The sequence below is a fragment of the Ambystoma mexicanum genome, chromosome 1p (assembly GCF_040938575.1).
Source record: "Ambystoma mexicanum isolate Mex_15411 chromosome 1p, UKY_AmexF1_1, whole genome shotgun sequence".
NCBI lineage: Eukaryota > Metazoa > Chordata > Amphibia > Caudata > Ambystomatidae > Ambystoma > Ambystoma mexicanum.
In genome coordinates this window covers 442,489,324-442,514,560 of record NC_090921.1, presented here as the reverse complement: position 1 = coordinate 442,514,560, position 25,237 = coordinate 442,489,324, and the positions used below count along the sequence as shown (strand labels likewise).

Genomic DNA, 25,237 nt, shown 5'->3' with positions numbered 1-25,237 from the left:
ACCAGAATGAGGGACTTCCGCAGTTCCGGCTTTTAACTGCTTGCAACAGTAAAGCTGCACTAAAATAGTAACATTAGAATGTGTACAGAAGTTAGATGCCGAAAGCCCCCACACAAGTATGTTTGCCCTCTCCCACAGTCTCTGAAGGGAGTTCCTTGCCCAACATTTAAGGGTTAGTCCCACCGCCCACATTTTTGTCTAGGTGCACGTGGTAACATTTTAAATAAAGCTTTGTGTGAAGGTGGGGTCTAATTACATCACTTCCTGTGATATCACGTGGGGGAGGGGTCAACCGACACCACTACCTGTGATGTCATTGAGAGGTCAAGGGTCGTGTGATGTCACTACCCTTTTGGTGAAATGACATCCCTGCTAATATGTGCTTACTGCTCCGTTGACGTGACAACAATGTGTGATATTGCACACTACAGTATCTCTAGGGCAGACTTTATCATGTGGAAAACTCCAAATACACAAAGATGCACAAAATAAATGGACTCAAGGAAATAGGATCAGAAGTACAGGACGTAAGTGCTCTGTTTCTGATATTTGAGGAATTAGAGTGCGTCTAAAATATGCATATTAGGTGACGCAAGTGCAGGGCTTGTCTCTATTACTATTTTTATTTTTAAAACCACTGAGGAAAGGCCCTATTTGCACCTTTTAGCTTTCGCTCTGCCTAGCTCATTACTAGACCTCATAATGCAGGGACAGTGAGAGTGCAGTGAGTTGTGGTGATTAGCTCTAACTCCCTTTTTTATCCCCCTTTTCTCCTACTTTCTCCCTTTTTCCTTGGTACTGTGTTTTTTCATGCTCTTATTGACCAGCTGCTATCAAATGACTATTAACCTGTAATGTTTCTAACACATCTGACATCAATAATCACCCTACATTGGGCTGGCCAATCACCACAACTCACTGCACATCACTGCTAAATATGAACAAAATTATTTTAAACTGACCAACAATGTGTATATGTCTCTCTGTGCAATATAACATGTGGTCTATCTACGGTTTATGATTATGCTGTAACCATAAATGTTGAAATTCATCCTCCACCACTGCACCGCCAATTCGTGCACTTTTGTTCCCACCCTAAACACATCACCTACCACAGCCTTGATAAAGACTACGGTTCAAACGCGCGTTGGCTCTTTGTTTCAACCTTATGGCAAATATTGCCATAATTTGTCACGTGTTATTGAGTACATTAAAAAGCATGTACAGAAACAACCTTTGACTGATGTGTCTACATTCTCCACTCACTCACATATAACTGGTATAAAGACAAACCCCACAGAAAGTGGACAACCACGAACTGCCAGCGCCAACTTCCAACAAGGCTTGTCACCTCACCCCCTTCTGCTAAGATTAGTCGAGACAAGGAGATGCAAGTGCCAAGTGTTGAACAATCACCAGGGAAAGAACCTATGTGAGGTGGAGTGAGCAAGTCACTAAAGGCCAGACAGGATAATGGCACCCTTTCAATAAAATCAAATAGTCATAAATAAGAGACTGAAATTGATAAAATCGTGGTCTCTTAACAGTGACTCAGAAGTCAAAAACAAGCGCTATTCATTAAAAGTTCAGATGGAGATAGTGGTCTGCTCATACTCCCTTGAATGTTCCAGGACAGAGAGCAGACTATAAGGTCAACTACAAACAGAAGGCCTTGGTTTAGGATCAGGTCGATGACATATGATGGGCTAATTAGGAAAACAAGGAGTGAATTGACGCATCTCGAGCACGTAGGTTTTATTTTCACATACGTGCTGCAAAACAAGCTGAAAGTCCAAAGTTGGATGGGATTGCAAACCAATCATAAAGCCTGCCACGCACTTTTACATAAAATGTTGCATTTACCAACCCGCTGCCATATTCTGTGCTATAATCAGTATATGAAGTATGTAGAAGAAGCTCAGGGCGTGTCCTACGGACAAGAGGCAACCAATGAGAAATTAACACTTACATGACATGATTCTATATGTAGACATGTTCCCTTAATCAAATCCCTCCCGTTAATATGTTTTGCAAATGCAACGTAGGATGACATCATGAATGACGTATCTAAAATTATATAAACTTTGTACAAACAGGATAAGGTGTGAATACGCATGCATCTATTTTGATAGCTGTTACTTCTCCCTGCTTTCTTTCATTGAGATTAAAGCAGTATTTTACCATCTGCCTTGAGTCTGTCCAGTTATTTAGTCTGAGATATTTACTGGTAATTCCATCTAGCGCATAGATGACGCTTCAAAGTGTCAGAGCACAGGAATAAACACTTTTTCAACTGCAAATTCTGAGAGATTGCGAATAGCTAATGAAAACAATACGTGCAATGATGAAGGTGAATTCTGTTTTGAAATATTATCTACTTTGCTGTGTCTACTTTGCTTTGTCTACATACCACTTTTCACAAGTTCACAATAGGTCTCCCTCGGTTGGGCTCGGACATTGTAATATCACTTTCCTTGCTCCTCTTTATCAAAAATTGAAGACTTTCGACTGTGCAATGGATTTTGCTTAAACTATCACAGGAATACTTCGATTCAATTTATTCATAAGTTTCACCCCAAAACTTTACTTTCACTTTCACTTCTGCTACTTCTTGGCTGGATACCTCAAACAGAGACGTTTTATTGAGTACACCTCTGGTGCTGGACCAATCTATTACTTTGTATTGTACCTTCTCTGATTCATATTAAAGTTCAAACATCTTTGGAAATGTAGCTTTATTCACGTGTTTCATCACACCTGTTAATATTCTTTGCTTCTAATACAAGTTTGCCACTTGCAACCTCAGCATTAGCACAGACCGGTCTTGTATCTGTCTCCCCCACACATGTGTTGATTTCTCTGGCGCTGCTTTGATCCTAAAGCCAACAACGGTATCACCGCAGCTCTTGTCCCTCCCTGATTTGGCCAGTCATGCAGGAGGGCACAGGGTATCTCCGACACACAATGCAATATTCGTCAGTCTGGTTTCCTGGACTTAGGCCATTTCATCTGAAGGCTTCTGGAAAATAACGGTTTCTCGCTGACAAGGTCAAGGGTATTCCCTCCTCATTCTATCTTCTCAGTTTACCACATTTCTCCCCTTGTTCAACTGCTACCTGAAGAACGCTGTTCCTTTGTGTGTTTTGCCTCTCTCAGAGTATGCTCTCGTGCTCCACCTTTTATCCGTTTGAGGAAGCTTAAGGGAAGTCAGGTGTGAGTTGTTAAAAGTTATTGCCTGACTTTGCCTGACCATAGCAGTGGGACATGTCATGTGCATTGCTTGGGTATGAGTCTGTTTTCTCCCAGAGCGAGAAGAGAATATTTTCATGTTGGGAAGGATGAGTGGGGGTTCCTAGGTATCCTACCTGGTAGTATGGGGTGAAGGTGTTACAGGGGGGGATACCACATCTCACCGTCAGGCGTCCCACTCCCCGAAGACCCCCGACCCATGTGATCCTCCGCACTGGTCAACCCCCAGGAACTGACTCCAAAAGCGATGGCTATATCCTGGCCACCTGGATGACAGATCCTCTGGGACTAGCCAGTGAGACACCCTCTGGTTTCTCACACAGCCCAGAGCAAATGTGCAGGGTACTAAGGTGATGTGACAGAGGGAAAAGGCGAGCCGCAGCAAGCATGCTTACCATGGATTCTGTTTATGTGAAAAAAGGGCTGGGGGAAGGTGCTGTTAAGAGGTGATGGGAGCACATTGACAAATGGGAGCCAGGGAATGAGATGCCAGTCAGCAGCGTTGAAGGTCAGCTTGCACCTATAAATAAAGCTTGCATTGGTGCAGAGCTTCTTAGCTGGTGTGGATTCCCATGCTGCTTGTAGCGCATGCGGTCTCCTGGCACTCGCTACCATTGTGGTGATTTTACGGCACTGCCTGGGCCCACCAATTAATGTTCCAAGTGGCCCCCCTGGACACACGGATACCTCCACTTCCCTCTCTGGCACCCCCATCCACCTTTTTTGTGCAGGTCTCCATTTCTTGCTCGTTAGGTTTGCACTATATAAATACCTTGTGAACTCTAAGTAAGTTTGGTTGTCAATTATGTATTACTGCGCCTCTCACATGTGAGTTAGTTTAAGTTTATAATAAATATATGCACAGTCGATTGCTATAAGGCTGCTATGTGAGGAAGCCCATAGCTTATAGCCCCGACTAGATCAAAGCACAAGGGAATCTGCTCGGTCTTGGTATAAGAGCCCCGAGAATGTTTGTTATTAAATTATGCTCGTCTTCCAATCGCATGGGTAATAAAAGTGTTTCATTAGAAAGCAGTGGTCATTGTTACTTCACAATGCATCCAGCAAAACATGAAGTCATAAAATAGTGATCATCCTTGATATGCAATATGTCTAGTTGGGTCAATATTCATTGTTTCTAATATGCAATGTATCATGGGTGTGGGTTTCGCCCATTGGGCTTGTTCAAGGCTAGTAGATTGAACATTACACTACTCTGCAGATTAGTGAATGCATCAATTCGTTCCTGTTACATGTCCTGTTATTAGTGTCCTTTGTAGGGAAGTTCTAAAGGGCTGATTATTTTATACTTCAGCTAAATATAGAGGTGGGAAATTGCGTGGGCGAGTTGCTATTCTTCGAAAAATGCCGTTGTAATACAATATTACATGGAAGCTGAATCCATCCCGCTGGATTCGGAGTATTTCTCTTGGCTGTTGTTGACTTTAGTTTCCAGTCTTAGATTTGGAAGAATGACAGGGCATCCAGCCATGATGGGAAGATCCTGGCGCACCACTCATGTCAGGAGACAGGAGGAAAATCCACATTGTATGACTCCATGTTTTGCTGTGTACATTGTGAAGTAACAGTGACCACTGCTTTATAATTAAACACTTGCATTATCCAAACGATTGTAATATGAGTTATATTTGATAACAAACATTAATGGGGCGTGTATACCTAGGCCTACCAGACTCTCCTGTATAAATAACATAGATACAATCTTACAGATGAGCGCAATAACTGCATTAGGAAAGATGAGATTCATGTAAGTAACTGAAGGCTATGCGCAATGATAAATAGTGCAATTCTTAAATTGCTGCCCAGTTCATCTACCAACGTATACACACATCACGTGACTATGAACATCAAAAGAAGCAGCAAAAATAAAGAAAACTTCTTAGAGATGCTGTGATGAACAGGTGTTACCCTCCATTATCCTTGCGTATGCCTTTCTAGCGTGTAACAGGTTCATGGGAACATGTCTACTTGTGCATTGTATCGGAGCAGAATTGCATTGTGTGGGTTGCTCGTGTCAGAATGCCAGGATGTCAATAAAGCGTGTGTGTAGCTGCCCTGCCCTCCATTTTTCGCTGCACTAATGTTGGTGGTGGAGAGCTGTGTCGCCAAGAATACCGTAATGTCATATTTATAGACTGGTCCATATATAGACTTTCTGGCTGTGAGGAGCGCAGAACAACTGCTGCCGTGATTAGTTGTACAGACCTTTAACTACACTCTCTCCCAGATAAGATAAGCCTTCCAGCTCGGAACCACTCTCCGCAACAGCAAAACAAAAACACGAGGGGACATCATTCCCTTGGCACAGCAGCGTCGCTCTGGGCCTTTCCGTTGAGACCTATGTTGCCTGCGTCTCAAAGCTGGGCGACACGACAGCTCCGCGGTGCCTTACACGTGGGTTGGTCCCCAAAAGAAATTACAAAGCTGGGATTCTTGAAGCACGTCCATTCTGCCCAGAAAAGCAGCCCTCGTGAACTGCAGATTCCAGAATATTAACCTTGCTTGTAAACTCTGTGCAATGTTTGCGAAGTTCATCCTGCGTCCTCTAGATGGCAGCAGATTGTTGACTACTGAAAAGACAGCCGCTTGCACTGGAAGTAAGATCATTGAGAACATCTGTTCAAAGAAAACAATTAAATCCCTTTTAAACCAAAGTCCATGCCAATTAAGACCAGAAAGTTAAACGAAAAAGAGCCCAGTCTTATTTTTTTCAGAATTTAGGATATTGTGGATGGTCTGTAAGCCTGTGGCACTTGAACCCTGCAGTCTCGGTGATTAGCTTGAAGGGTTTAAAGGATTGTTGTTGTTCAACCTATACACCCTGGCACCGCATTGGAAATTAAAACGCCATTGTAACTTACGTGACCCCGGCAACACCATAAACACTTGCACCTTTATATCCCCTCACCCCCACGTCCCCCGTTCGGCGTTTCCGCTGAGCATAGGAAGGGGCTTCATTTCTACGAGGAGCTGCTTCCCCCGGACAATGTCGCCAGGCGTTGGCAACCGCACGTGTTATAAAGGACGAGGGGCCCAGAGAGAACAGGGCAAAGACGGTTGCCTGGAGAGCAGGCACTAGTCTCTGCACTCAACTGGGAACTTACAAATTGAAGCTCACCCTCACTTGAGAGGCCACGAAGCGATCCGTGCTTATAACATGGCACGAGAGCTTAATTGGGCCTTCTCAGGGGCCCAACGTCGGGTCAGTTGCACGCTAGTGTGCCACAAGCATCCGGTTTCTATTCTTTAGAAAGTCCATGGACTAAAAGGGGGAAGACTTAGGAGTGCCCGTCACATCAGTGATACAGCCCCGAATCACCAAGTGGCTGCCCTGGAGGCATTTATGCATGTGGCCTACTGGGCAATCACCCAGTAAGACCCGGGTTGGGTGGTTGCAGAGGTGGTGCTAAAGGGGTTTGGAATGAATGGCTGTCGCAATGTCGATAGTGATAAGCTTTAGGGACAAATATTTCATGTTCTTAAATTGTCTTTTTTTTTTTTTTAGTATTAGCTAATGTCAAAGCGCCTACCTATAAACCGAAACTATTGCATTAAAGTACAGTTAGGAGGGAGATACGATCGGAGGCGGAACACATAGCGTGTCGGTATATGGTTATTTACCCACCCACTGACTGCCCATTTCCATACTTATCGCCATGTCCATTCCCAATCACTATTGGCCCCTCCCTGCCCAAAACACATCTTCCTATGATCTCTTTCAGCTGCGTTATCAAGCAGTAGCATCAAACGTTGGCCTGCCAGTGTTTTTTCTAATAATCTTCTGAATGTCAATAGCTTAATTGTAGTTGTAAATGCATTACTGGTTCAATAAAAAACTCTTAAACAAGTGAGCCTTCTGACATAGCATTTATAAACAGCATACGAGTCCTTGCACTGGAGGCTGGTTGAAAAATAAGCATAGACAAAGCCAAACGTTTATGGGTATTAGATAGCCTGTCATCTTATGCCCAGGTACTCGTAGAGTTTTCCAGCGCTTTCCATGTTATGGCCATGTGGTATCATTATAGCAGTGCCTGGCTATGCCATGCCTATACAAAAGCCCAAACTGATGGCTTTGCCAATGTTTGTTTACTATTGGAGTTGTGTGTTTAGGGGTTTGAACAATGTTGGAAACGACCTGGTTACCTCTCCAGGTTATGCTGACAAAATGTGATTTGCCCAGGATCACACAATTCGATGAAATGGAAAATCCACTCTGCACTGCTCAGGGCAGTTCACTTTAGTTGTGGGGTTAGTTGTTCAAGAAGAGCATGTTTAATTCACGGTGCCCTTCTGCTGAGGCTATGTGATTTTGCTGTCTTCACAATCCTTGATGCTACAACTGCAGGCATAGAGGGTGCATGATTGTAAACAAATGCTTTAACTCAGTGACACACTTTAAAATGACATTATGTTCATCCTATAAATGATCTTTTTTTGGTTCCTCGTGAACGAAAATAAGTCGAAGCAGGTCAAGGCAAAAGTGAATAAGAAAGTGCCCCGGTGCAAGCCATCATTGCCCTCAACCTGACTAGATCACTGCCTTCTCTTCCAGTGGCGTAAACAGACCTGGGCCTGAGCGGGTAAGGCACAACCAACATCTATAAATGCCCACTCAGCTGCACTGTGTGGGCATTTACAGATGTTAATGTCATTGTGGCGGGCCCAACTACATTAGCTTCAGGCCCTGCTTGTTAGACAATCCTGGCTACGTCTCTGTTGTCTTCTGGAGAGTTACTGCAATGAACGATTGTGGGAGGCATTTACAATGGGAAGCGAGTTGTTTGGATTTCTTGTGTGCTCCTGGGAGGCGTGTTGGAGCAGTGATCAGTTTTAGTGAGACCTTCACTCGGCACTGCGAGCTCGAGGCTCTTGCCGCATTGAATTGGAAGAGCGCTTCCTGGAGGAGGTGTGGTGTGCATTGCACGTGACCATATCACGTGACTTGGCTTCCCTTCAAAGCCCGGAGGCTGCCGCCCGCCCAGTGTGAGCGAGTTGTTTGGATTTCTTGTGTGCTCCTGGGAGGCGCGTTGGAGCAGTCATCAGTTTTAGTGAGACCTTCACTCGGCACTGCGAGCTCGAGGCTCTTGCCGCATTGAATTGGAAGAGCGCTTCCTGGAGGAGGTGTGGTGTGCATTGCACGTGACCATATCATGTGACTTGGCTTCCCTTCAAAGCCCGGAGGCTGCCGCCCGCCCAGTGTGAGCGAGTTGTTTGGATTTCTTGTGTGCTCCTGGGAGGTGCGTTGGAGCAGTCATCAGTTTTAGTGAGACCTTCACTCGGCACTGCGAGCTCGAGGCTCTTGCCGCATTGAATTGGAAGAGCGCTTCCTGGAGGAGGCGTGGTGTGCATTGCACGTGACCATATCACGTGACTTGGCTTCCCTTCAAAGCCCGGAGGCTACCACCTTTGCGGCTTTAAGCCCGGCGGGGTCAAGCCCATAGACTGCTGTGCGGCTGTTGGGGAGCTGGTGGGGCTGAAGTTGTGAAAACATTGTGCAGTGGTCAAGTAAGGGCACAAAGTTCGACCTTACTCCTTTGGGGTACTTTACAAACAAATAACTTGTACAGTATTTTAAAACTATAGTCGAAATGTATTGTTTATATACTTGCACGGGATTGCTCGAACTATTTACTTGCATTCAATTTTAGTACTGCAGTGTGTTGTGGTATTTGATTTTTCATTCTTGTATGGTCAAACAAATGATTGGGTAGGACAGCCTTTAACATTTTTGTAACATTTATTTTACTCAATTCATATTTATATTTTATTACCTAGCTTCATAAAGAGAGGTGACTCTTCTGGGTCTATATAATGGGAGTCACACTCAGAAGTATGGGAAGTATCCCAGAGGAAACCACAGTACAGGGGGGTAGAGTCCTACCACAGGTGGTAATCTCTCTACCACATTTTTCACAAGCGATTCAAGCAGTTAAAGTAGGTTCTGCTCCTTCCACGGGAGAAGAGACTCTGGTAGCCCCTCAGGGAAGTTCTACTTCTCCAGGTAAAGAGGTCCCCACGGATTTTGGACCAGAGCAAACCAATCAAATGGACTCTATGGTAGAGGTGGTGGGAGTTATAAACCAAGCTTTGTTAAACATTGAGTCAAAGATGAATTTTTTGGCTGATGAACCAATGGCGGTGGAGCGAGATTTAGTATCAGACACTTCCATATTGGCTCCACTGTTGTCCCATGAGCTTTCTAGGAAAGTTCACGGCCCAAGAGACCCTAAATGGAAAGATCCAGTAACCGCAGTCTTCTCACCTAAACAATGGGGCTATAAGGAGAAATTGTCACAGTACCAGTTTAGTCATAAGCATGAGAAGGAAATTGGTCAAGGGGACGAGACTTCCCCATTAATATTTCGGGGCAGTGAAAGTGTTAAATCAGGGGACGATGACTCCTTAGTGGAGAACCCAGAGACTGAGGTTGAAGAATTAGAGGCTGAAGAAATAAAAGAAGTCTCCCAACAGGATCAGCTACCCCCAGTAGATGAGCTATCATTCCCAGTTCTCTCTACAATCATGGACTCTATGGATAGAGGTTACGACACATTGAATTATGAAATTCGGGAGCTTAGACATTCAATGAAGGAAGTAATGAGTAAAGTGCATTTTTTGGAAGGTTACATAATGGCAGTCTCAGTCTTAAACACTGTAAGTCCAAAAAAGGTGGACAGTGAAGGGGCTGGGGTGGCACAAGGTAACAGTATGGAACTTAAAAGTATGGAAATACAGGGGGAGAAGGCTGAGTTAAAGGGAGAATGTTTTTTGGTAGTACCGGAGGTATCAGGAATAGCCCTCCCGTCGGTATCAATGTTGGGGAAGGAACAGGTACAGGAAATCAAGCTGCTGAGTAGTAGCCCAAAGGCGAGAAAACTTAGTAATATTAACAAGCAGTATTCTCAGCAAAAAAACCCCCAAAAACTGTAAGCTCCCACCTTCACAACAGAATAAAGGGTCACGGAAATTCCTGCGTAACCTAAGGTTGGCAGTGGACAAACATATGCAAATTGATAGAGATATATTAGATCAGAGAAAGAAGGACTTCTTTACAAACAGGAAAAGGGGTCCAAACAAGGAATCAGTAAGGGTTAAGGAAGCTGATAAGGTTTCATCTGTGTTGGATATTGCGCAGGAGGGGGATAGTCCTTCTTTCGATCTAAGTAATATATCCGTTAATCCAGTAGACATGGAAGAGGTAGAGACTGAAAGGACTAAGGAACGAGAGGTCATAAAAAACATTGAACCTGGAATTGGGAAGGGAGTTGGTAAGAGTTGTACTCTGGTGGAAGGATTGTTGGTCCCACCGCACACAACAGTAGGAAGGGGACTGGTGAATTCTTTGGTAGAAGCTACAGAAACAGGAAATTTATCGGCTCCTAAGTTGTATGCAATTTTCTCGAAACCCGGGGAGGAGAAGACGGACCTGGGGAAGTTGCCTCCGCTAAGGGTTCCACAAATAGTGCCTTTTCCGACCCCAAGATCAGTGGAGGAAGTGGGTCTGGGGACTCCAAAGTGTAAGTTTCTGGATCTATCGAAGGGGGTGGGGGAGAGTATGGGGCAATTAAGAACGCCAAAAAAATGGAATTCAAGGCAAGAGTCAAATTCGCAAAAAAAGATGCCAGTTAATGGTGAGCTAACCATCTTTATGAATCGTTTGTTTGAAAGTTCAAATAGATACCCTCTAAATAGACATTATATCCTGGCTTTAATGCAGGAAATCCAAAATCTGAAATTGATATCCCCAGGGGACATTAAGACGGTAGAATTTGTCTACAACGATTGCTTAGACATTGTAAGACTTCATCTAAGGTCATACTTAACAAAGGAAATAATATTGGGGGAGAGAGAACGCTTCCTAGTCCTTGGTTTTGAAGTTACAGATACAGGGCCCTCAATTTTATCAAGTTTGGTACCCATCCACCAAGTAAAGAAAGGCAAGATACAAGATGAAAGAGAAAGATATAATAAGGAGATTTATAGTTCCAGAGGTTATACGCAAGTTCCTTTTTGTAGAGGGGTAAATCAGGAAAGGGAGGAAAATCGATTCCAACATACATGATGGTCTAACTCATGGGTGCACAACATACGGCCCGCGGGCCAGTTGCGGCCCGCCATGCCCTTTTGACCGGCCCGCGAGGCACAAAGACTTTCCTAATAGGAAAGTCTTTGTTGTCTTCCGGGCCGGTGAAAACACTGGCCCTCATTGGCTCAGCACACACACGCACCACGTCGCTCCTACGAGCCACGTAATGTGTGTGTGCTGCACCAATGGAGGGCCAGCACTACGGCTGGCGTGGTCCATAAGGCTTGATGCCGGAAGGCATTTCAGCCTTGGACCACGCCAGTCGTAGTGCGATTCCAGCGTTCCAGCTTACCTGCCGCTTACCTGCCTGCCTTCCAGCACATCTCCGGTAAGTGGTCTGTTTGTGTTTGTGTGTCGGGTTTGTTTTGCTTTATGTTTGTGTGTGTATGTTGCGGGGGGGTGTGTGTGTCGGATGTGTATGAATGTTTGTATTTGAATGTATTTTATGTGTATGTTGAGATGCGGGGGTGGGGGCGTGTGTCGGATGTGTATGAATGTTTGTGTTTGAATGTATTTTGTGTGTATGTTGAGATGCGGGGGCGGGGGGGTGTCGGAAGTGTATGAATGTTTGTGTTTGAATGTATTTTGTGTGTATGTTGAGATGCGGGGGTGGGGGGGTGTGTCGGATGTGTATGAATGTTTGTGTTTGAATGTATTTTGTGTGTATGTTGAGATGCAGGGGTGGGGGGGTGTGTCGGATGTGTATGAATGTTTGTATTTGAATGTATTTTGTGTGTATGTTGAGATGCGGGGTGGGGGGGGTGTGTCGGATGTGTATGAATGTATTTGAATGTATTTTGTGTGTATGTTGAGATGTGGGGGGGGTGTGTGAATGTTTGTATTTGAATGTATTTTGTGTGTATGTTGAGATGCGGGGTGGGGGGTGTGTCGGATGTGTATGAATGTATTTGAATGTATTTTGTGTGTATGTTGAGATGTGGGGGGGTGTGAAAGTTTGTATTTGAATGTATTTTGTGTGTATGTTGCGATGCGGGGGTGTCGGATGTGTGTCGGATGTGTATGAATGTTTTGATTTGAATGTTTTTTTGTGTGCTGAGTTGGGGGGTGGGGGTTCGGGTCTGTATGGGTGCTTGTTTGAGAGTTTGCTGATTTGGGGGGTGGGGAGGTTTGGGTCTGTATGGGTGCATGTTTGTGTGTGTGCTGAGCGGGGGGGGTGGGGGGTTCGGGTCTGTATGGGTGCATGTTTGTGTGTGTGTGCTGAGTTGGGGGTGGGGGGTTCGGGTCTGTATGGGTGCATGTTTGTGTGTGTGCTGAGTTGGGGGGTGGGGGGTTCGGGTCTGTATGGGTGCATGTTTGTGTGTGTGCTGAGTTGGGGGGTGGGGGTTCGGGTCTGTATGGGTGCTTGTTTGAGAGTTTGCTGATTTGGGGGGTGGGGGATTTGGGTCTGTATGGGTGCATGTTTGTGTGTGTGCTGAGTTGGGGGGGTGGGGGGTTCGGGTCTGTATGGGTGCATGCTTGAGTGTGTGTGTGATGAGTTGGGGGTGGGGGTTTGGAGTTGGAGGGGAGTGGGGGGTTCGGGTCTGTATGGGTGCATGTTTGTGTGTGTGCTGATTTGGGGGGTGGGGGGTTCGGGTCTGTATGGGTGCATGTTTGTGTGTGTGCTGATTTGGGGGGTGGGGGGTTCGGGTCTGTATGGGGGCATGTTTGTGTGTGTGCTGATTTGAGGGGTGGGGGGTTCGGGTCTGTATGGGTGCATGTTTGTGTGTGTGCTCAGTTGGGGGGTGGGGGTTCGGGTCTGTATGGGTGCATGTTTGTGTGTGTGCTGATTTGGGGGGTGGGGGGTTCGGGTCTGTATGGGTGCATGTTTGTGTGTGTGCTGATTTGGGGGGTGGGGGGTTCGGGTCTGTATGGGGGCATGTTTGTGTGTGTGCTGATTTGAGGGGTGGGGGGTTCGGGTCTGTATGGGTGCATGTTTGTGTGTGTGCTCAGTTGGGGGGTGGGGGGTTCGGGTCTGTATGGGTGCATGTTTGTGTGTGTGCTGATTTGGGGGGTGGGGGGTTCGGGTCTGTCTGGGTGCATGTTTGTGTGTGTGCTGAGTTGGGGGGTGGGGGTGCGGGTCTGTATTGGTGCATGTTTGTGTGTGTGCTGAGTTGGGGGATTTGGTTGGGGGTGAGGGGGCCATGGGGCATAGTGTTTGGTTGGGGGTGAGGGGGCCATGGGGCATAGTGTTTGGTTGGGGGTGAGGGGGCCATGGGGCATAGTGTTTGGTTGGGGGTGAGGGACATGGGGCATAGTGTTTGGTTGGGGGTGAGGGGCCATGGGGCATAGTGTTTGGTTTGGGGTGAGGGGGCCATGGGGCATAGTGTTTGGTTGGAGGTGAGGGGGCCATGGGGCATAGTGTTTGGTTGGGGGCGAGGGACATGGAGCATAGTGTTTGGTTGGGGGTGAGCGGGCCATGGGGCATAATGTTTGCTTGGGGGTGAGGGGGGCCATAGGGCATAATGTTTGGGTGGGGGTGAGGGGCCCATGGGGCATAATGTTTGGTTGGGGGTGAGGGGGCCATGGGGCATAGTGTTTTGTTGGGGTGAGGGGGCCATGGGGCATAGTGTATCTAGGGTCAATAAAATATATATAAGTTAATTAAACAGGCGAGATACAATAACTAAATCGTTATCCCTCACAAACATTCTTTTTCCATGTGTTTAGTACAAATTGGGGGTTTAAAAAGCATCCTGCCACGCCCCGCCTACCGCCCCGCCCACATTTGCTTTTCGGCCCACTATAGCCCTCATGTAAGGTACTTTCGGCCCTCTGTCAAAATCAGTTGTGCACCCCTGGTCTAACTGGTCATTAATTACATGGAATTCAAGAGGGTATAAGAACATCATGAACAATCACAAACTCTTCTTAAATTTTGATATTATTTGTTTGCAGGAAACTTTTCTGTTAGATACACCCATGATAGATGGATTTAACACAGTCTACGTCAGGGCCCAACGGGGAGCGAAGGGTAGGCCGTTTGGGGGACTTTTAATAGCAGTTAAACGTTCTTTGGGACTTTCAATGCAGGTAATTGATGTAGACAGGTCAGATATCCTGGTTGTACTCTTAGAATGGCAAGAAGATGATGAGAGTCCCGTAAGCAAATGCTTCTTGGTAAACGTTTACTTTAGTCCCTTAAAGGATAAGTTGGAAGAAGCCTTGATGGCAATCTCTTTCACACTATTGGGAGAATTTCCAGATGAGGGGGCCTCAGTGATAATTGTTGGAGATTTTAAAGCAGAATGCCTAGACGAAATGTGGTATCTAGAGAACGATAGAAAGTCTGTCTGTAAGGAATCCGGGAGAGAGGGAAGAGGATCATTCAGGAATTCGAGGCATGGAACTTAAGTATAATCAACGGTAATATACAAATGGACATTCCGCCAGCTTTTACAGGGCAGAATGGGTTGTGGAAATCAACAATAGATTACATCTTCACTTCGCATGATCTAACCATAAAAGGAGTCTCCCTGGAAATAAAATCCCTGAAATGGAGCCAGCAAACAAGATGGCCCGCCTATGTACAGCAGAAGGATTCCCTACCATGGTAAGGGAGTTGTTAGGTAGGTTAACAACAGACAGGGGCTTAACCCAGATGGTGGCAAGTAGGAAGGGTTCTCACTTCTTTGATGTAGAAGTTCAGGTACATAAAAAGGAACTACATCGAGAAGTGAGGCATCTCAAGAAATCTGCACTTACGGGTCATATGGAAAAAGTGAGGAAATTAAAACAAACATATAGGAATTGGGCAAAAGGTAGAAAGTATATATTATACATTAAAGATGCCGAGAGAATGCTGGCTTGTATGTCAGGGAATAGGCCTGGTATATTTTGGGACCTAATTAAACCAAAAGGTATACAAGATTATCTTCAGGCACAGGCGGTTAGTGACATTGGCTGGGTGAAACATTTCACTGATTTGTACAGGGTGGAAGGTTTAGACCAGTCAGTCACATGGCCAGAGGCAGACTGGAGGGGTGCTATAGAATGGGACCTGGAGGATCTAAAGAACTTGATAAAGAAAAGCAAGTTCTCAAACGCACCAGGCCCAGATGGTCTCTCTAACCTGACCTATAAAGGTAATCTAGCTGTTTGGTCTCAGGTGTTGTCTGCTTTGTTCGTAGATATTTTGGCTAGTAATTAGTTTCCTTCTACCTGGTCAGCAGCAACCCTAATCCTTGTTTTTAAAGGTGGGGATAGCTCCTCTCCAAATTATTATAGACCTATATCCTTGCTGGATGCTTCGAACAAAATATTTGCGAAAATACTGCTGAAAGCTCTACAAAAATGGGCCGTGGAATCTTTTTCCTTAGATGTTTTTCAGTCAGGTTTTCGGCAAGGGCTGAGTACATCTACTAATTGTATGGTGCTAGATTTACTAGCACACCAAGCAAAGATGCAAGTACAGCCAGTATTTTTCGCCTTCTTAGACATTAGTAAAGCTTTGGACATGGTTAATAGGGCCCTTTTGTGGAAAAAACTGTATGATAGGGGGTGTCCGATAGCCCTATTTTGGTGGCCCTCCACACAAACACAAGGATTAGGGTAAGGTTGGATGAATTAGGTAACTATTCCCCTTGGATACAGACAAACAGGGGCTTAAGACAGGGGTGTGTCTTGGCACCCTTTCTCTTTTGCTTGTATTTACTGGGATTGGGAGGCTGTATGGAATCCGTAAAAACTTTCCCTCCATGATTGGGTGCTCTGGTTGTTCAATACTTACTTTATGCAGACGACATTGTTTTATGTGACCTTACAGCTATCGGGCTCCAAAGAGCATTATTAGCCGTGGAGGGGTTCCTGGAAAAACTAGACTTAGCACTAAACACTGTAAAATCAAAGGTTCTGGTTTTTAAGGGGGGTAGGAAAAGTTATAAAGTATTGCCCTGGTATTTGAAAAACAGCAAAATAGAAGTTGTAAATAAATTTGCGTACCTAGGGCTGGTAATTTATGACAAGTTCTCTGGTCCTGAACTACAGGAAGATTTACGGGCAAAATTTGTAGGGGCTGGGGTACAACTTAGAATTTTCGATGGAAAATTCGGTAGATATTCTTTTTTACCAGTCCTAAAATTATACAAACAACAATTGACCCCAAAATTAATTTACGGAGCTCAAACTCGGAGTCAGCCGATTAATTGGTCATTATTAGAGGGGGCATTATGGAAAGGTTTGCTCCAACTTCCGCAGTCAGTCCCTTTAGCAGGGATTCTGTTTGAATTAGGTTTGTTACCAATACAGACTCTGGTAGACTGGGGCAAGTTTCAGTTGTTGGTAAATATACTGAACCCACCAGTGGCATCAATATACGAACAATTAAATCTGGTAAGACTTCAGGGCAGCTGCAGGGTTCTCAGGGACTGGGTTCTGAATTGTCAATTAATGCTTCAGCAAGCAAATATTCCAATGGAGGAACTGGAGTTGACACCAAAGGTTGCAAAGCTAAGATGGTGTAGACATGTATGGTCTAACTTGAGATCTGAGATAATGGAGTATAAATGCCTTGGGGATCATTTTCTCTGGTCATGTAAAAGTTTCAATACACCAGCACCTTACCTTGAAAAACATCCATCGAGATCCTTCAGGTCACAAGTGCTAAGGCTCAGGTTGAACTTGTTATTAACAAAAGAAGTACTGGGCCGTCGGGTGAACATTCTGCAAGAACAGAGACTATGTCGGCACTGTAACATAAACATTGAGACTTTAGAGCACTTGTGTGTGACTTGTCCCAAACTGATTGATTTGCGGTCTTGCTTCCTAGTAGGCTTGGTTTACTCCTCCGAGAATGAACTATGGTGGAGGATAATGAATTGTAATGAATTAAGTTTGACCATAAATGTTTTAGAATTTTTAAGGAAAGCTGCAGTAATTTTATAAACGTTGGATATTTGTATGTTGGATTGTGTATTTGTGGATTGTATGTATATGTGTTAAAAGTACCTTAGTACTGTGGAACACAATAATAAAATAATAAATAATAATAATGGGAAACCCAAAGGCTCACTAACGACACTGGCAGATATGAAAGGGTGCCAATTCCGGACTGGGTTTCCACCGCCCACAGGATCACTTACCCTCACTTGGAATCCTCTCGGTGCCTTTGGACTGGGCTATGTGAGATACAGGATATTGACTTGGCATCTTGAGCAGTGAAGTTCTGTGTCCTCTCAAGGCAATTTTCAGACATGGAGCAGTACAACTCAACACCCAAGGGCCAGAGTTCATTTTCTGCCTCTAGGGCACTGCCCAAAATGCCAGTGCATTTTGTCCCCTGCCCCTGGATGCCAAGTACGACTTTATTCAGGCTGACATTTCCACTCCCCTTTCTATGATGTTGCTCTGGTTACCTCTGAGTCATGGGAGAGTCCGATGGTCCCTTCTGGGCTACATTTCCCAGATCGTAGTCTTCCTTACCAGGCCCAAATCCATCTTCCCACTTTAAGCTCCTCAGAAACATCTGTGGTTCACAGCGGGTGCACAACAGCTCTGTGCCGTGGCTAGGAGCCTCATGCATGAGACTGAACTGGTGGTGCTGGTGGAATCCAGAGGCCGTGGCACCTACTCCGAGTAGAAAACACAGGCAACTTGAACCTGTGGACAATCTATGTGGGTTCAACCAGTATTCCTTTCTAGAATTATTCAAGAGAACTCATACGCCCTAGTCATGATTCTGGCCATCCGATTGAGGAGAGGCCTGACGGATGCCTATTTCCCAAAATGTTACTACTACCATGAATCCCCAGTTAGACCCGGCAGGTCATTTTCATTTGAAGAGTACATTGCATGGTAGAGACCACGTTCATTTACACTTTTATACAACTGGTCCCTACAATGCACATTCCCAAATGTCCACTATATAGTGGAAAACGGAAGAGTAAAACAAACGCTTCAGTTTTGCACTACCTTGGTGGAGAAGCATAAATGCTTTCCGCAATTAACGATTGTGGGAGGCATTTACAATGGATTCCAGGTGGTCATTCCAAGCGGATTCCATATGAATCCACAGCATTACTGCCAACACGGAAATTCCTTGAGGTGGTAGGGCGGTTCCATTTCCAGCGTGGGAAATGGAGGCGTTTATGGTATGCTTGCCAGCTCCACAACTCCGCCTGAAAAAGACACAAAAATGAGACGGATCAGAAATAGTGTCAGAAATAGTGTTTTGCACCACTTTTTACAATCCGCTACAACCACAAAATAGCCCCCTCTGTGCTGCATTTGTAGAATATTTGTTGCATCACAAACGGGTTTGAGAGAGCTCTTAACCTCAAGGAGCCTACATACCAATGACTCCCTTGGCACAGCTCGTGATGATACTCTTCCAGCTGCTTCCAAGGCATTAAGTGGGCCTGGAGCCAACGGGACCAGCACCTCAGGAATCTTCAAAAACATTGACCGATCTGGGGAGGCCTCTGTCCTCATTAATGGGTCCTGAGGAGATTTATCCGGCGCACCCATCAGAAGAAAAAAGAGCACAGATCAGGAGACTCGCTCAATCCGAGTGATAGATCAGCAAGCTGTAGGAACGCAGTTTGGAAAATGAGAAATATTTCTCTGCTCAAGTGGGACAGCCTAAAAATCGCACCCAAAATCTGAGGCTGTCCAAATGAGAATATATGGTTTCTGATTTGCAGACATTTAACTGTTAAAGTGGGTGTATCGACAAATGCAATGAGCGTGAAGCCCATTGCTCACGATATGGTCAGAGCATTGCCTGCTGGAATCACAGACATAGTTGTCAAGTGTACATGTCTCTCGTAATTCTTATGTTCCCAGTACGCTCTTTGATTTTATGTAAAGCAGCCAAGAACCTGCATTGTGCTATTGAACCTCCTCTCTTTCTTATAGGTGATTATTTATACAATCTGGGTAATTTACTCACTGGTTGATTTGTTTATATGCTGAGTGAGAGAGTGGTTCATTTGCAGGCATACACACTGGGCCACAGCACGGCATTTACACTATGAGTGGCTGCACTTATTGATTTACCTGCACTTTTCCCTTCCCCTCTCGCCTGGCACTTCTCCCCTTCCCTCTTCTCCGCACTTGAGCCATCTGAATGACACAAGGCCTAGTAAGATCGCTGTTTTGTCCTCCCTTTGTTTCCCCCTTCTTGTCGCACCCAGAAACACTTGTGTACAGGCGCGTTATAAATGCTATATCATATCATATGGACTTGATACATTAGAGACCACCTAAGATCAAGCAGAGTGATGCCTAATATATTTTTGCGGGGTCTCATGATTTATTGGTTGCGATGTATTGGTTTAGCAGCACCTCCTTAAGGCCCTACCGCCTGATAGAGCCCTTCTGCGATGTGCCATCCGACTTAAAGCACTGGCAGCGTCTGCCTTCCTAAGCAGGAGATCGGATTGCAGCCGAAGGGTGACTCTCTTCCCCGCTATAAATCGTTAGCCGGAGTGGACTTACTCTTTAGTGGGCGCAATACTCGTGTTCACTGCGTGGACTAATACAGGCTCATCCCAGGAACACAGTGTATGAGCAAAAGATGGCGGCATGGTCACATCAACAATGCAGCCAGGCTCGGATTGGAGCATAACATCGCGTTGGGAACCAATAAAACAATGGCCCACAACTGGAAATGGTAAATCCATCGCTTTTATGAGACTGGTCTCGAAAGGGGGATATTTTTTGTAAAACACGATGCACATCGTGCATTTTAACGAACCTTTGTTTGGTGACTCTGATCAAAACAACTAGCTGCACAGCGAAGTAACTCATCAAACCGGCCCAATGTGGCCGAAAAACATACCCACTTTGACACGCAAAAAAAGGTCCCGTAACAGCTTGTGAACCTTGCACTCCGGCCATTGGCATAGTGCCCTGTTTGCCAGTCCAAGCCTGATTACAGACTTCGAGTTGACGGAAAGCGAACGAGCTTCTCGTCTACTTGAACAGCATCACTCCGGGCCTCGAGCTGAGCAGACAGCGGGGAGAGAACCGGGCGCGGCCCCTCTTCCTGCCTGCCATTGTCCTGTGCAGATGGGCACAGTGCCAGCACATCTGCCTGGGTGCTGTCAATCTGGCTGCAGCAGGCGGACAGGCTCAGCGGGTTTCATGTTTCTTCAAGTGCTTGAGTTATTCGGCTGCCTTCTGTCACACCCTCCGGTGGTGGTATGCAACTGTGTTCGCTCTCCCCGCCCCTCGGCTCGTTCGGGTTCAAGGGCACGGCTGCAAAGAGCTTTGCTTCTAAAAAGTATAGTTTCCAGAGGTCCCTTGATGGAGGGAGGCGACTGCTCGGAAAAGCTTCCCCTTCGAATGCGTTGGGAAAGAGACAGGTGGGTGCAACTTCCTGCTGCTCTGTGGTTTTCTGATCTGATCGGGCTTTTCAAAGAGCAGAACACCCCAGCTGGATGTGGACACGGGTCCGTCACATGCTCTTGGCAAGCAGCGTGTCAGTGCACTCGACAGCTGTACACGTGCTCTCACAGCCACTTCTCAAGAAGAATCACCACTTTCTATGTATTCCAATTATTATTGGGTACTAATCAAACAATTGAAAACATTACATCTAATTTCAAAGTATGCATTATAAAAACCTCCTCCCACCCTCCTTCACACATTTGATGAACAAGTGCGGTCCTCAATAGTTACAGCATATAAATAACACTGATTCGCTAGTAAAGCAGATTGCATTATACATCCAGAAATCATTCCCAAATTCCCACGTAAAGGTTGCACTTCTTTTCTCTGTGCATTAACATATTTTCCATATGGGACATTCTTCTTAAGCCCTCCAACCACGTGGCTGTTGAAGGCACACAATCTCCTATCCAATTACGCAGGACAATTTTCTTTGCAGATAAAGACGCCCAACCAAAGAAAACAACATCTCTGTGGATAAAACACCTCTCCAACCTGCTCCTCTTCTCCCAGTACAATGATTGAAAAATCATAGTCAATATCAAGCCTCAGTACATTGTTCATAGGTGTTGTGACCGCTTTCCAAAATTCCCTCAACCCACTGCATTCCCACATCATATGCTCAAATGACCCACTCTGTGCTTGCATCACCAACACATTTCTGAGTCAATTAATCCCCTTTCATGCATTTTGTGCGGTGTCCAGTAAACTCTGTTTAATATTTTAATCTGCCTAATACGTTCTCCTAGGTTAAACGATATTAATGTAATGTGCCTGCATATATTGACCCATCTACTGTCACTCATCTCTGAACCCAACATTTCTATCCATTTTCCTAGCAGATCCACATTTGTGTTCTTGCAGCTAGCTGCATGCTTGTAAACTCTTGAAGCAAGGTTACCCTTCACCTTGTATTCCTTAAAAAAAATCAGCCCGTCCTCTTCTTTCCTTTGGTATACTTGCACCCATAGCCTTTCTCAATTTTCGAATATTCGGCGTACGAGCAGTCTATCATACCCCATTCGGTGTTTAAATCTTTATGAGACTTCCATTTATCATTCTCAAACAAGTCTCCTAGCCAGCAGACATTACTCAAGACCCAATTAGGCCAAAATATCATTTTCCCACCTATTGTAATGTCTTTGTTCATCCACAAATAAGTTTCCAATGTACAGTGCACATGTTCTATAGTCAACTTCGCTAAATCTCGCCAACATTCCCTCAAGAATTTAGTTGGAGCATATGAACGGCAACCAGTGGCATCGTCTGAGGACAGTAACGCCCTACGGGATAATGGCATACACTTGCTGGTTCTGGCCCTTGTACATACATCTTCTGAATTATTTATGAAAGGAAGTAGGTGTCTTGATGTAAATGCCAGGTGATACAGCTTAAAATCTGGAACTCCTAGGCCACCTTCCCAGGATGAGAGTTGCAGCTTCCACAACTTCAGATGTGGGTGTTTCCCATCCCACAAAAAAGACAGTGGGCCTCATTACAACTCAGGCGTTAAGGGTTAACGCCACCGTTAACCCTCAATGCCTGATTCTGATTTTAACGCCTGCTTTTAGCAGGCGTTAAAATCCATGGCGCTAACCTGCCATGGTGCTAATTACGCCGCCGTGTAAACAGAGTTTACACCATGGTGGTAAAGTTGGTGCACTTAGCACCAAGGTTGTAATGAGGCCCAGTATTATGCTTTCAATTTTCTTCATGTCTGTCTTTCAGCCTTCACAGGGATCATTCCCAGGATGAAATTAATATGCTGTGCTGTGGTCATCTTAATAGCGTTCACCTTACCCTAAAGACAAAGGGCCTCATTACACGGTAGGCGGTAACCATGGTGCTATTAGCGCCATGGTTGCCGCCAGTACCGTACCGAGTCTGCCATAGTGAATGGCGGAATTACCGCCACATTCCAAGGTGTGTGGGGGCGGTAATTCCCCATTCACCATGGCACTTCCCCATTCCCATTTGAGCCCCCATAGAGATCAAATGGGAATGGGGAAGGCGGAAATTATGGTACCGCAAATTGCGGTACCGTAATTGCCTCCAAAGTCCCTTTGCAGGCCCGTTCCTTAATGGCTGGAACCTCGTAGTAAGGTGGTAAGGGTTTACCGGTACCCTTACCGGTAACAGTAAACCCATACCGCATTCTGTGTAATGAGGCCCATAGTCTCAGTTCCTTCCATCTACTCAGATCATCTTTTGTTTTGGCCATTATACTTTTCAGGTTTACATCCATAATGTGATCCACATCCTTAGTCATCCAAACTCCCAAATATCACATTTTTTCGGGACACCAGTTGATACCATAATTGCTCACCAGACTGCTAGAACATGTTTCCGAAGCCGGCATGGCTTCTGACTTTGACCAATTAATTTGATACCCTTAGTGTTTATGGAAAGTATTAATTTGCTTCATTACAGCTGGGCTTGAAGAAACCAATCTCTGTACAATCAGCAGCATGTCGTCTGCATACAGATCACTTCTGATCTTTGCAGCTAACGGCTCTGTAGTAAGAACGAATAATAATGGTGATAGGAGACAGCCTTGTATTGTGCCTCTTCCAAGTTCCAAAGTTTCTGAATTTAAACCATTTGTACTCACACTTGCCGTAGGTTTCTGGTAATGTAGCTGTATCCAATTAATTAGGTTCATGCTAATCCCAAAACCTTCTAAAGTTGCCAGGAGGTAATTCCACTCAGTGTGATCAAATGCTTTTTCTGCATCCAAGGACAATACTGGCTCATCTGTTGATAACTTGCGACTCTCATAAGTCGTAAAGATGAATCTGCGCATATCGTCTGACTCATGTCTCTCTTTTACAAACACTGCTTGAGTTCAGCTAGTAAAAGTTCAGTTCTCATTGCTATCACCTATGCCAATATTTTGTTATCTCAGTTAATAAGACTTATTGGTCTGTAGCTACTCAAATGTAACTGTGGTTTATCCTTCTTCAAAAGCAATGAAATACTTGCATGTCTAGAGTTCGTTGGAAGAAGTCTTTTATTCTTTGACGGTTTTAACACAGTCAGCATCAACTCGAAAACTATGTCCCGCATCATTTTATACGTTCTTGTCTTTGAATGAAGGGGAAGTTGTGTCTTGCCTGTTCTGCGGATGGAATGAGGATGATGCAAGCGGGGGACGTGGCTTAGTGGCGTACTGTAGTATGGAATGCTGAGAAGTGGCTTGTGTGCAGGTCATCTTACTCTGGGTCCCCTTTTTGGTGAAAACCTCTTCATTGTTTGGGATTCTTGTGGCACTCCAGGCTCCCCCACTCCCTTACAGGTCACTGCGGGTGGATGTCCTCGGTGCTGCTTCACCCCTCCAACTCCATCTCTCTCTCACCTGCGGCATGCCACTGGCCTCTATCACATTCAATTTTGGGAACTCTCTGCTCCATGTACAGTTCTGCGCAACCAAAGCACTGACTCCTCGTAGATTCCTTTAGCTACTAAGTATCAGAGTGTCCTCTTTGCCCCCCTTTAGTCCTTTTCTTTTTTGGATGGGTGGGGTTGGGAAACAATTGTAGCCACACTATACAGGGACACCCAGTGGTTAGATTCCTGTTGTATTTTTCAAATGTGATCTGAGTTTGTCATCCTTTAACACCTCCCGCCATTCTCCCACCCCTTCACCAAGCAGTAGAGTGCATGGATCCATGCCTGCTCCAGTACCACCTGCTCTGAAGAGGTCTCTCTGAAAAGCAAGATCCAGCCAGTTGGCTAGATGCCATCCTGAGGGAATGTTTTTCACACTGTCGATCATCTACTTCTCCTCCACACTCTTTCCTCCTTCGGGTTTAAAGGCCCTGTTCTAAAATGACTATCCTCTTACCTCTCCTCCCGTTCCTTTGCAGTATCATGGGGAGGCCAGTCCTCTCCTTCCTTCCTTCTTATTTACGGTGTTCCTCAAGGCTCTGTACTTGGTCCTTTCCTCTTCTCTCTTTACACCTCCCTCATTGCCCCTGTTATCTCCTTGTTTGGCATCTCCCACCATTTCTATGCTGACGATACTCAACTTTTTCTCTCTTTCTCCTCCTTCTCAACTGACCTTCACCTTATGCTCTCCTCCTGCCTCACTGCTGTCAAGAACTGGATGTCCTCCCACTTTCTCTCTCTTAACACCGAAAAAACCAAAGTCCTTTTCTTCCTCTCTTATTCTCTTCTCCCTCCCTCTCCTCCCCCTTTCATTCACTTTCCTCCCTCCCATCTCCCTATCTCTCCCCAAGCTCGCAACTTAGGCGTTCTCTTTGACTCCTCTCTCACTTTCCCGCAACACATTTCACTCACCTCTTGCACCTGCCGATACCACCTCTACAATATTTGCAAAATCCGTCCCTCCCTCACATTCCACGCCACCAAACTCCTAATTTCCTCTCTCATCTTTTCCCGCCTCTTCTACTGCTCTTCTCTACTCTTTGGACTTCCCGCATCTCAGCTTGCCCCTCCTAAATCCATATACCACTCTGCTGTTCGTACCCT

General features: G+C 45.3%; 1 long non-coding RNA gene across 2 annotated transcripts in view; it reads left to right on the top strand.

Annotated features, from left to right (window-relative positions):
• The first annotated feature begins 8,384 nt into the window (after positions 1-8,384).
• LOC138572450 (uncharacterized) overlaps positions 8,385-25,237 on the top strand; it is a 257,688-nt gene continuing 240,835 nt past the window's right edge. The window contains exon 1 of one of the 2 annotated variants that reach the window (XR_011303907.1): positions 8,385-8,778. This is a non-coding gene — a long non-coding RNA (uncharacterized lncRNA). Of the gene's footprint in view, positions 8,779-20,543; positions 20,662-25,237 lie in introns of those variants that run through there. The other variant, XR_011303906.1, reaches the window with a different exon arrangement.